General features: G+C 34.6%; 1 non-coding gene across 1 annotated transcript; it reads left to right on the forward strand.

Moving 5' to 3' along the window:
- The first annotated feature begins 10,651 nt into the window (after positions 1 to 10,651).
- LOC136234304 (small nucleolar RNA R71) lies at positions 10,652 to 10,758 on the forward strand. The gene has a single exon (XR_010691194.1). It is a non-coding gene; the product is annotated as a small nucleolar RNA R71 (small nucleolar RNA).
- Positions 10,759 to 11,526: the final 768 nt, after the last annotated feature.

An 11,526-nucleotide genomic window follows, 5' to 3' on the forward strand; every position in this document is an offset into this window, starting at 1 on the left:
TGAGTTTGTGGACTTTGAATACTTGAAAATGCTGGAATAAGATTTTATATTTAGAATATATCGATTGTTAGAAAGATCTTCTGATTTTAAGGGTGAATTTTACAAAACAGGAACATTTAGAACTTTTTAGAAAAACGAATGAATTTATTCATTTGCATTAAGCAAAGAAAACAACTTAAACTTTGTATCAATTATGATGATGAAATAAATGACGGAACCTCTAATTAATTGGCTTTGAACGCGACAAAACCCTTTCGGGATAGTTGCCCTTACTCAAATTAAAACTCTTTCGAGATGATAATTTGCCTAAGTGTTCAACAAAGTTTCCTTGTAATGATTTTGAATTCAACTGCGTATTAATGAAAACACCAGCCTCACTTATATTGGATTGGTTACCATAAGTGCTGCATAACGATTTGTCGAATAGAACAGACTTTATTAGATGAAATGTAAATTTATACAAGTTTACAGAGAACAAGGAGCATCGAGTTCTTCGAGGGCGTGCAAGTGAATGGCTTGATCGATTCCTTTCCTTGGGTTTCCTAAGAGGTTGTCAGGCTCAGGGGCGAACACTCTACTCAATCTTCTCGCTGTAACTTCGTAATAGGGATTCGGTCGGCCACTACCATGATGCAAACTAAAACTGGAACAATGTCTAAACGCTACTGAGTTGTAATTAAACTATAAATAATATGTGTACCTCATCTTGTTTTGTACAGAATCTAATTTCTAACTCTCGAAATGTTTTACTTAGAACTTAGACATAAGTTCTACGCTCTGATTCTATATCTATATTATAACATTTCATTGCATTTTTTCTCAACATCAACTCTTTATTTATAAATGTTGAAGGGTTGTGTTTGAAGTGATGTATCCGTTGGTTAAGAGTCGTGTCCGTTGTGAAAGGACGTCTTTATCCACTTGAACGAACGCGTTTCTTGGATTTCAACATGTGTAAAATGCATTTGGTAAATTTTCTGCACTTACCGAGGATAGGAATCCTCGGCCGTGAATGACATAGCATTAAGTTGAACGTTGGACGAAGGGGAGAAATGGCTAAACCACGCATGTCGCGGTCGCGGGTGGTGGATTCGCGGTCGCGGCTTGGTGAGTTTTCCGTTTCTTTGCTTTCGTTCGTGTCCTCGACTTGGTGCTTTCGATTTACGTCGTCTTTGACTCCTTTTGTAGGATTTTTCTTCTGTTTTAGATCCTTTTTCGTTCCTATTTGGATTTTACCAAATATTTAGGTACCTTGCAAGAAAGAAAGATATTCGAGAGTAAAAGTAATCTAAACAGATATAAATAACACGAATTTGTAATAAAAATGATGTAAATGTTAATGATATTTTAGGTATATTTTGGGCTTAACAAATCTCCACACTTAATCTTTTGCTAGTCCCGAGCAAAATTTCACTGAATTTATTCCTTAACTAATCTCTTTATGAAAATAAAACATATATCTTTGTGTTTACCTTTTAAATTAGTTAAGCCGAAAAGACTAAATTCGCATGGCAAATTTATACGCAAAATATCAAACTTACTTAGTATAAATACGATATATCATTCGTCTTGTATTTCAATGTTTAAATTGAAGTATTCGGGACGATGTAAGCACGCATGTTATTGAGTTTTTCATCTCAAGGCATTTCAAAGCACCAAATTTCCTTTCCCAAACTTGAATTATTATATATGATTTATTAAGTTTAATTTATTTGCTTAGTTACGCCCGTGATAAGGGTGGTCTCGATCGTAACTTTATATGCATTTTATTTGTGTTCGCTTAAGAGGTATCGACCATGCCATGGGTGGACACAATCGTTACTTTAAACTTTAAACACGCTTAATTTTTTCTTATTTAAACGTTCCTTTCATACCTCGATTGTGATAAGGGTGGTCGCAACCGTGGCCAAAAGTACGCTTTACTTTTTTATTTCTTCCCTTTCATACCTCGACTGTGATAAGGTTGGTCTCAATCGTGGCCAAAAGTTAAGAATACGATTTATTGATTATAAATTGTAAATTGGGAAAAAGAAAATTAGCACATTCATCCTATATTGACTTAAAATTCAACATGTATTATGGCTATAGTTTCCTTAAAAACTTCAATTGGTGTTAATGTAAAACAAAATCAAAACCGAGCTAAAAATTGTTAGTTCAATTTAATGCATATAAACCTAATTGAAAATTTAAAATAAGATTTATTGTATCATGAATTTCATGATTATAAAATAGAGATTGAAAATAAAGAATTTATTACTTAAATACATTCACTCGAGACAATTTTTTACTTAAAATCGTGTCGAAGATTTGTGAAAAATATTTTGAAAAATATTACCCGTATAGAAATATTTATTTCTATCGATAATGATAACCTAAAAAATAATCATAAAAATTTTAACCTATGATTAATTTATAAATGTAAAAATGATATTTCATAAAAAATGTTAAGTTTTTGCATTTGTTGCAATTTACTTAAAAGTGTTGCAATATACGTTGCATTTTGTATTTTTGAAAACAAACAAGTGTTGCATACATTCATTCATTCATTTGCATATATTCGGTCATTCATTCGTTTGCATAAAAATGATATATGTATATATCGCCTCCCACACTTAAATTGGACCATGTCCTCATTGGTGCAAAATGGAGATAAAACATTAAAGATAAAACAAACGGAAAGAAATGAAAGATATAGCAAAGAAAACATGCATCATAAAATTAAATTAAAATTGAAATTGTACGAAACATAAGAAAATAAAAATGTACGAAACTGAAATTAAAACAAGATAAGATAAAAATAAAAGATAAAACCTAAGCATTCGGCGGGGAATCCGGAGGTGTTGGTGAAGTTTCCACATTTCGGCGGCGGAAAAACGAAAGCATCCGATGCCGAGTCGATCTTTGCGCACGCCTCAAAGTATTGAGGTTGTCATTCATCACCATGTTGTTCTCCACCAAATCATCAATTCTCAAATTCATTTGTCTATTATTGGCATTGATTTGGTTCAAAATTCTCCTTAAATCCACCGGATCATTATCTTGTGTTGCTTGGGTTTGTGGTGCACCTTCCGCTCCTTCCTCCGCACCTCCTTCTTCGGTACCTACATTTTGGGAACTAGAAGCACCTCCACCCATAGTGCCACGAAGATGAGCAATACGGGTAGCATAAGAAATAAAAACGGGAGGAGCCGCAGAAACCAATAAATGAGCCCGCTCAAGAGCCGCAATGTCCAAAACCGGAACATATCCATGGTAGGTGGACATATCATAAGTTGCTAATTCATCCCGTGCTCCCAAAACAATAGCGGTGATTAAATTACCGAGAGGGACCTGAGTGGTGTGAGCCCTCGAAGCACGATACAAATTGTCAAATAGCATTCCAATGCTATCAACCCTTAAACCCTTGAACAAACAATCCCAAACAAACAAATCCCGGACTTGAATTTTTGAACTCTCAACACGACCAAAAAGTGAAAAACTCAAATACTTGTGAAAGAAGAACACACAATTGTCCTTAATCAACTTGCTCGAAGTGTTTTTAGAGTCAAAATAAGTTTGGTCGGAAAGAGTTTGCCAAAAAGAGTTATTGTCAAAATCCCGAGGCTTATCATAAAAATCACTAGTAGGGAAACCAAACATATTTCCCATAGCCTCATAATCTATGGTATAGGTAGTACCATTATTCCGAAAAGAAATTTCCGTTCTCTTTTTGTTCATCTTCAAAGTAACCAAAAACTCAACCACATACTCTTGAATTTGGGGAAAATGCATAGAAGCAAAAGTTTCCCATCCCAAAGTCTCAATAAAAGCAGTAATTTGTGTAGTGAAGTTCAACTTCCTTACCGAATCAAAGTCAAGAAACTGCATGTCCACGAACTTACGATTAGCGTTTGAAAAGTGCTTGAAACGTCCAACTTCTTCCTCAGAATGAATGTCAAAATAAGCCCCGCAACTAATCCTTAGGCGATTAGCCTCAGTGACAGCCGGCTTGTGTCCAACACGCTTTGCTCTAGGCATGGTTATGGTTTTTAGGGTTTAGAGAAAAAGATGAAAAGAGATAAAAGCTTGAGGTTGAATAAGAAGTAGAAGTGTTGTATGGAGACTTGAAGTTGAAAGGGTGAGGTGATCTAAAAGGGTAATGATGAAATTGGGAAGAGTAAAAGTAAGGTATTGGGAAGAGGTAAGAGTAGGGGATTGGTTAAAATTTGAGGTGATGTAAGGTTTGTGTAAGTAATAGGTATATATAGGGTTGAATAGGAAGATTAATAGGTAGAGTAGGAATAGGAAGAGGAATAGGTAGAGGTTGAATAGGAAAAGGTGGAAAAATAGGCCAAAAATCCGGACTAGGTGTTGCAGAATCACGCGTGTCGCGACCGAGGATGCGCATCCGCGGCCGCGAATCGCGTGTTTCAGCCAATTTTCTTTTGTATTTTGGAAGGATTTTTGCTGAAGTTACCGAGGATCGCACCATTCTCGGCCGCGGATCACGTCTGGCAGCGAATTGTTCTCTGAATTTTGAAGGAAATTGCTGAAGTTACCAAGAATTCAATAATTCTCGGCCGCGGATCACCCTATGGTCACCCAAATTCTGCATAGTAACTCCTATTTGTGTAATTTCTTGATAAATCCTATCCTGAACTCCTTGAAAATGTTATCTGTACTTAAAAACATAAATGAAAAACATTAAATGATAAGAAAAACCAAAGGTTTATCCTTATTAATGGGAAAAATAAATGAAAATGCTTTAATTAACGAATGTTAAATTAATAATAGGAAAAGTTTGGAACTCAAATTAATTGAAGCATTTATATTCATTTATTAATCTAAGTTAAATGAATCTTTATTTAAGGAATTGAAACTTAGTTATTAACATTTAGTTAGTAATGAATGCTTTAAAGTTTTATTTAATAGATTCATAAGTGTAGAATAATGAGTTTTAATGTTAGTGTAACCATATAATCAAAAACAAGATATAATGCAAAAGAGAAAGTTTTATTGAAATAGAAATATGTACAACATATTTACAAACAAAATAAACAAAAGCTATGCTAAAAATTCGTCCCTTTCAATCAGGATTTTCTTAGCCCTATAGCGGTCTATTTTCATCTGCACGAAGGCTTGACGTTCTGGTGCAGAAAGAAAATTTGGGCCTGATCGAAAAACTCGTTTCACTAGACCTTCGTATTCTAAGAATTCATAGTCTAGCGTCGGGAAAGATCTTCGTTGTGTTTGGAATGAGTAAGGAAGAAAGGTTCTGAACTTAATTTCTGGGTTGGTGAATGGTAAGAAAATCAGAGAATTGTTCTGATTGAGATGAAAAGAAAGTGACAGAAAACTGAACCTCTAGAACCTATTTATAAAATCCTAGGATGAAAAGAGGTGTTATTTTGAGGTGAAAAGGCATGAAACAGACCTTTTTAAAAATGAAGAAACGCAACTTATTCGTTTCCGAAAAGTTGTGTCTGCTGAAAAGTTAAAGAACAAGGGTGAATTTCTGCACAAATTCCCCGTGTCGCGACCGAGGATGCTGACCCGCGATCGTGACACGCTGATTTCCTTGCGGAAATCAGTTGTCAAAACCCCTAATTTCTGATCCTCTACCGAGAATCCTCATCCTCGGTAAGTTCAGAAATTTTCCTGTCAATTTGAAACCTATTGAAGTCAGAATTCTCAACTGAGAATCCCAAATCCTCTATAAGTCCAGAAATTTTCCTAGCCACTAGTCATACCCCAAATCCTCAACTGAGAATTTTAAATTCTCTATAAGTCCAGAAAATTTCCTACCTTCTCAAGAATTCTATATATTTGAATTCTCAACTGAGAATTTCAAATTCTCAACTGAGAATCACTAAATTTCTTCTAATTCTCATTAAATTCCTAAAAATTAATTAAAATCATGACTTGAATATATTTTTATATATCTAAAATTCTAATATAAAATGATATAATTTAAAACAAAATAAAAATAAAAATAATAAAAACTAACTATTAGAAAAATGAAATGATTTATATGTCAGGAAATCTTGTTACGAAATTAGTTCCTATTTCGGAAATATTTTCGTAATAAATTTTACATCGATTACCGTTAACTTTAAAACGATTACCGTTGGTTTCCTCAAGTTCCAAAGAACCATAGTCGAATGTTTTGATGACTAAATACGGTCCGGTCCATCTGGACTTAAGTTTTCCTGGAAATATACGAAGCCGTGAATTAAATAACAGCACCTTATCTCCAACATTAAAGTGCTTGACTTTGATCTTGGCATCGTGATATTTTTTCACTCTTTCTTTATAAATCCTCGCATTCTCATACGATAGATGTCGTAACTCATCTAACTCATTTAAATTGAGCAAACGTTTATTTCCTGCTTGTTGTAAATCAAAATTAAGTTTTCTAATAGCCCAATAGGCTTTATGTTCTAATTCTACTGGTAAATGACATGCTTTTCCATACACTAAACGATATGGAGTCATTCCTATTGGTGATTTAAATGCAGTACGGTATGCCCATAGCGCATTATTGAGTTTTTGTGACCAATCTTTTCTTGATGACGAAACAGTTTTCTCTAGAATCCATTTGAGTTCTCTATTTGAGATCTCTGCCTGACCATTCGACTGAGGATGGTATGGCGTTGACACACGGTGGCGTACTCCATATTTTTTCATAAGCATATCAAAATTCCGATTTATGAAATGGGTACCGCCATCACTGACAACGAATCTAGGACAACCAAATCTACAAAATATATCGTCAAGAAAATTAACAACTACTTTAGAATCATTCGTAGGGGTTGCAATTGCTTCAACCCACTTCGAAACATAATCAACGGCTACTAATATGTAAGTTTTACCGTTGGAAGGCGGAAAAGGTCCCATGAAATCAATTCCCCACATGTCGAAGATTTCAACTTCCAACACGTTTTTTAGGGGCATCTCATCTTTCCTTCCTAAATTTCCCGTTCTTTGGCATTTATCACAACGAGTAATAAATGAACCAACGTCCTTAAACATCGTAGGCCAAAAGAAACCACATTCCAATATTTTAGCTACCGTTTTATTAGCTCCATTATGTCCTCCATATGAGCTGGAATGACATTCCGTTATTATAGATTCATTTTCATTTTCTCCGACGCATCTCCTAATTATCCCGTCACCACATGATTTGAATAGAAAGGGATCTTCCCAAAAATATTGTTTAATATCGAAGAAAAATTTCTTCCTTTGTTGGGAAGATAATCCTTCCGGAACAATATCGGTTGCAAGATAATTAGCAAAATCTGCATACCATGGTGACATGATACTTTCTACTTGATAGAGATGTTCATCGGGGAAATCATCTCGTATACCGATAGTTTCACCTATAGGACCATTTTCATCTTCTAGTCTTGATAGATGATCGGCGACAAGGTTTTCTACTCCCTTTTTGTCTTTAATTTCTATATCAAATTCTTGTAACAACAAAACCCATCTAATCAGACGCGGTTTTGCATCTTTCTTAGCAAACAGATAACGTAAAGCTGCGTGATCTGTATAGATAATAACTTTAGATCCTAACAAGTATGACCTAAACTTATTACATGCAAATACTACGGCTAACATCTCTTTTTCTGTTGTTGTGTAATTTAACTGTGCACCTGACAATGTGTGACTTGCGTAATAAATAACATGTAATCTTTTATCCTTTCTTTGACCTAAAACACATCCTACAGCTAGGTCACTTGCATCACACATGATTTCAAAAGGCAAATCCCAATCGGGTTTAGCAATTATGGGTGCACTGACTAAAGCTGTTTTCAATGTTTCGAAAGCTTTAATACAATCTTCATTAAAATAGAAGGTTGAATCCTTCATAAGCAAATTAGTAAGTGGTTTGGAAATCACAGAAAAGTTTTTTATAAATCGTCTGTAAAAACCTGCATGTCCTAGAAATGATCTTACTCCCTTGACAGTTGTTGGTGGGGGTAATTTTTCTATTACTGAAGTTTTTGCTCTATCCACTTCTAATCCTTTTTCAGATATTTTATGACCTAAAACAATTCCTTCGTCAACCATGAAATGACATTTTTCCCAATTTAATACTAAATTCGTTTCTTCGCATCTAGAAAGAACTTTATCTAAGTTTTTTAAACATGCATCAAAAGAATCTCCATAAACTGAAAAATCATCCATAAATACTTCCATGATATCTTCGATGAAATCATTAAAAATTGCAGTCATACAACGTTGAAAAGTTGCTGGTGCATTACATAGACCAAAAGGCATTCTTCTATATGCAAATGTTCCATAAGGACATGTGAAGGTTGTTTTATCTTGGTCATCCGGGTAAATATATATTTGAAAGAATCCGGAATAGCCATCAAGAAAACAATAAAATGCATGACCGGCTATCCTTTCGATCATTTGATCGATGAAAGGTAAAGGAAAATGATCTTTCCTAGTTGCCTTATTTAGGTTCCTATAATCTATACAAACCCTCCAACCGGTGGTGGTTCGCGTAGGTATTAATTCACCTTCATCATTCCTTACTACAGTTATGCCTCCCTTTTTGGGTACACAATGGATTGGACTAACCCATTCACTATCCGTAATAGGATAAATGATTCCATTGTCTAAAAGTTTAGTAATCTCATTTTTTACTACTTCTTTCATATTCGGATTTAAACGTCTTTGTCTATCCGCTTTAGGTGGCTTATCTTCTTCTAAGTGAATCCTATGCATTACAATACTAGGATTAATTCCTTTTAAATCTGAAATTTGCCATCCCATACTTGCTATTCTATTTCTAACAACTTCTTTCAATTTTTCTTCTTGATTTTCTGTTAATTTGTTAGAGATGATTATAGGTAGAGTATCACTTCCGCCTAGGAAAGTGTATCTCAGATGGTTTGGTAATTCTTTAAGTTCTAATTTAGGTGGAACTATTACTAAAGGCGGAACTGGTCCATCTTCTCGAATCAAAGGCTCTGGGTCCTTATCTTCTAATTCTTCACCCATTATAGGTTCTATTATTTCTTCTCTTTGAACAATGTCATTAACACATTCTTCAATTAAATCAAGTTTCATACAGGCGAAATCCTCTATAGGATATTTCATTGCTTGATTCATATCGAACTCGATCTTATCGTCACCTATTCTTAAAACTACTTTTCCTTCCGACACATCAACTAGAACACGTCCCGTGTTCATGAACGGTCTACCAAAGATTAGCGGACAATTAGCATCATAAGCAAAATCTAAGATAACAAAATCAGTAGGAAAAATAAATTTGTCAACTTTTACTAAAATGTCTTCAATTATACCATATGGTCTTTTAGTGGATTGATCCGCTAATTGCAAAACCATATTGGTACGTTTGATGTCTTCTTCTAAACCTAATTTTTCAAAAATAGACAATGGCATCAAGTTTATACTAGCTCCTAAATCGCAAAGACAACTTGGGAATTCCATATTTCCCAATGTACACGGAATGGTAAAGCATCCGGGATCTTTGAGTTTAGTAGGTAATTTGCTTGATACTATCGAACTACAATCTTCAGAAAGAGAAATGGATGAAATTCCTTCCCAACTAATCTTTTTTGAAATTAAATCTTTCAAGAATTTTCCATAGTTAGGAATTTGCGTAATTGCATCCATGAATGTTAAATTTATATGCAAATTTTTAAGTTTGTCTAAAAATGATAAAAGTTGTTTATCATGGTCCTTATTTCGGACCCTGTGTGGAAAAGGTGGTTTTGGTACAAAAGGTTTCGGATTAGAGTCAATTTTTGTATCTTTTTGTTTTAAAGTATCTTCTTTGGATTTTGGTAAATCATTTCCAGGTAAAGTTGAATTTTCGGGCATTTCCGGGCCTAAGTAGTTTTTCCCTGAACGAAGAGTGATAGCCTTAACATGCTCTTTCGGATTTTCTTCCGTTTGGCTGGGAAGACTTCCCTCTTTGCGGGATGGAATTGATTTAGCAAGCTGTCCAATTTGAACCTCCAAATTATGGATGCTAGATGATTGGTTTTTGATAAGCTGATCGAATTTACTTTCGATCCGTTTAAAACCATCGTCTTGATTACTTACCTTTCCATTCATAGCATCTATAAATTTATCGATTTTTGAAGATAAAGTGCTAATCGTATCTCTTGTTTGATTTTGATAATTATTTATACGATATTGATTAGCATTTGCATTATTATTATTATTACCATCTTTCCAATTAAAGTTAGGATGATTTCTCCATCCAGGATTATAAGTATTAGAATAAGGATTAGTAGTTTGGTTTTGTCCTTGGACAAAGTTCACCTGTTCTAACTCATTCATACCTTCGTAATCAATGTCTCTCTGGATTGGATCATTAGGATCGCATGGTGCCATAAATTTATCAATTTTATGCGATAAGGCAGAAAATTGGGCTTGTAACATTGCTACTGGATCAAGATTCATTATACCGTTAACCGATGATGTACCTGAGGATGATGGTTTCGCCGTTGGTATATGTCCACGCTCTGCGGGCCACATACTGCTGTTGATTGCCATTTCCTCCAAAAGTTCTCTTGCTTGGGCGGACGTCTTCTTCATAAATAACCCTCCAGACATAGCATCTAATGAACCTCTAGTCGTAGGATTTAATCCATTATAGAATGTCTGCATTAAAAGTGCATCTGGCAGTTGGTGGTGTGGGCATAAACGTTGAAGTTCTTTAAAACGTTCCCAAGCTTCATAAAGAGTTTCATTATTATTTTGGGTAAAATATGTCAACTCTTTGATGACTCTTGCGGTTTTTGCTAAAGGAAAATATTTTGATAAAAACGCTTGGGCTAATTGGTCCCAAGTTTCAAATGTTGCAGCAGGCATAGAAGTTAACCAAATTTTTGCCTTATCCTTTAAAGTGAAAGGAAAGAGGCGAAGTTTGATTGCTTCGGCTGTTACATCAGTAATTTTAAAAGTATCACAAATTTCTAAGAAATTTGTCAAATGTGCATTAGGGTTTTCGTTAGGTAGTCCATAAAACGTTACGTTGTTTTGCAACATATTAAGCAAAGCAGGCTTAATTTCAAATTGATTTGCGTTTATACGGGGTCTAACTACACTATTAGTTACACCGGCCATTCCTGGCCTAGCATAATCCATAAGTGTCGGTGGATCGGCCATATTTTCTAGCTGGACTACTTTGGTTTTTAAGGGTGTTTTGTCTTTGTTTTTGTTGTTTTTCTTGTTTTTCTTAAGTGTTCTTTCAATTTCTGGATCAAGAGGGTCTGGTGGTGTGCCCGAACTTCGCGAACTGCGCATGAACTTGAAATTGTTACACGAGCCAAACTACCTTCAAAACAAAATTGAAAACAAATATGTTATATAACTGAAAATAAATAAAATATAAAAATTGTATAAAAATAATGTGTAAACCTAGATTCGAAAATAAAATACGAAAAATAAAAATTTTGTCAAAAATTTTGGCGTATCCCCGGCAACGGCGCCAAAAACTTGTTGAGCGATTTCCGCAAGTGCACGGTTTCGCTTGTAGTAATAAAAATATCGATCCCA

Source organism: Euphorbia lathyris, chromosome 6, assembly GCF_963576675.1.
Source record: "Euphorbia lathyris chromosome 6, ddEupLath1.1, whole genome shotgun sequence".
Lineage (NCBI taxonomy): Eukaryota > Viridiplantae > Streptophyta > Magnoliopsida > Malpighiales > Euphorbiaceae > Euphorbia > Euphorbia lathyris.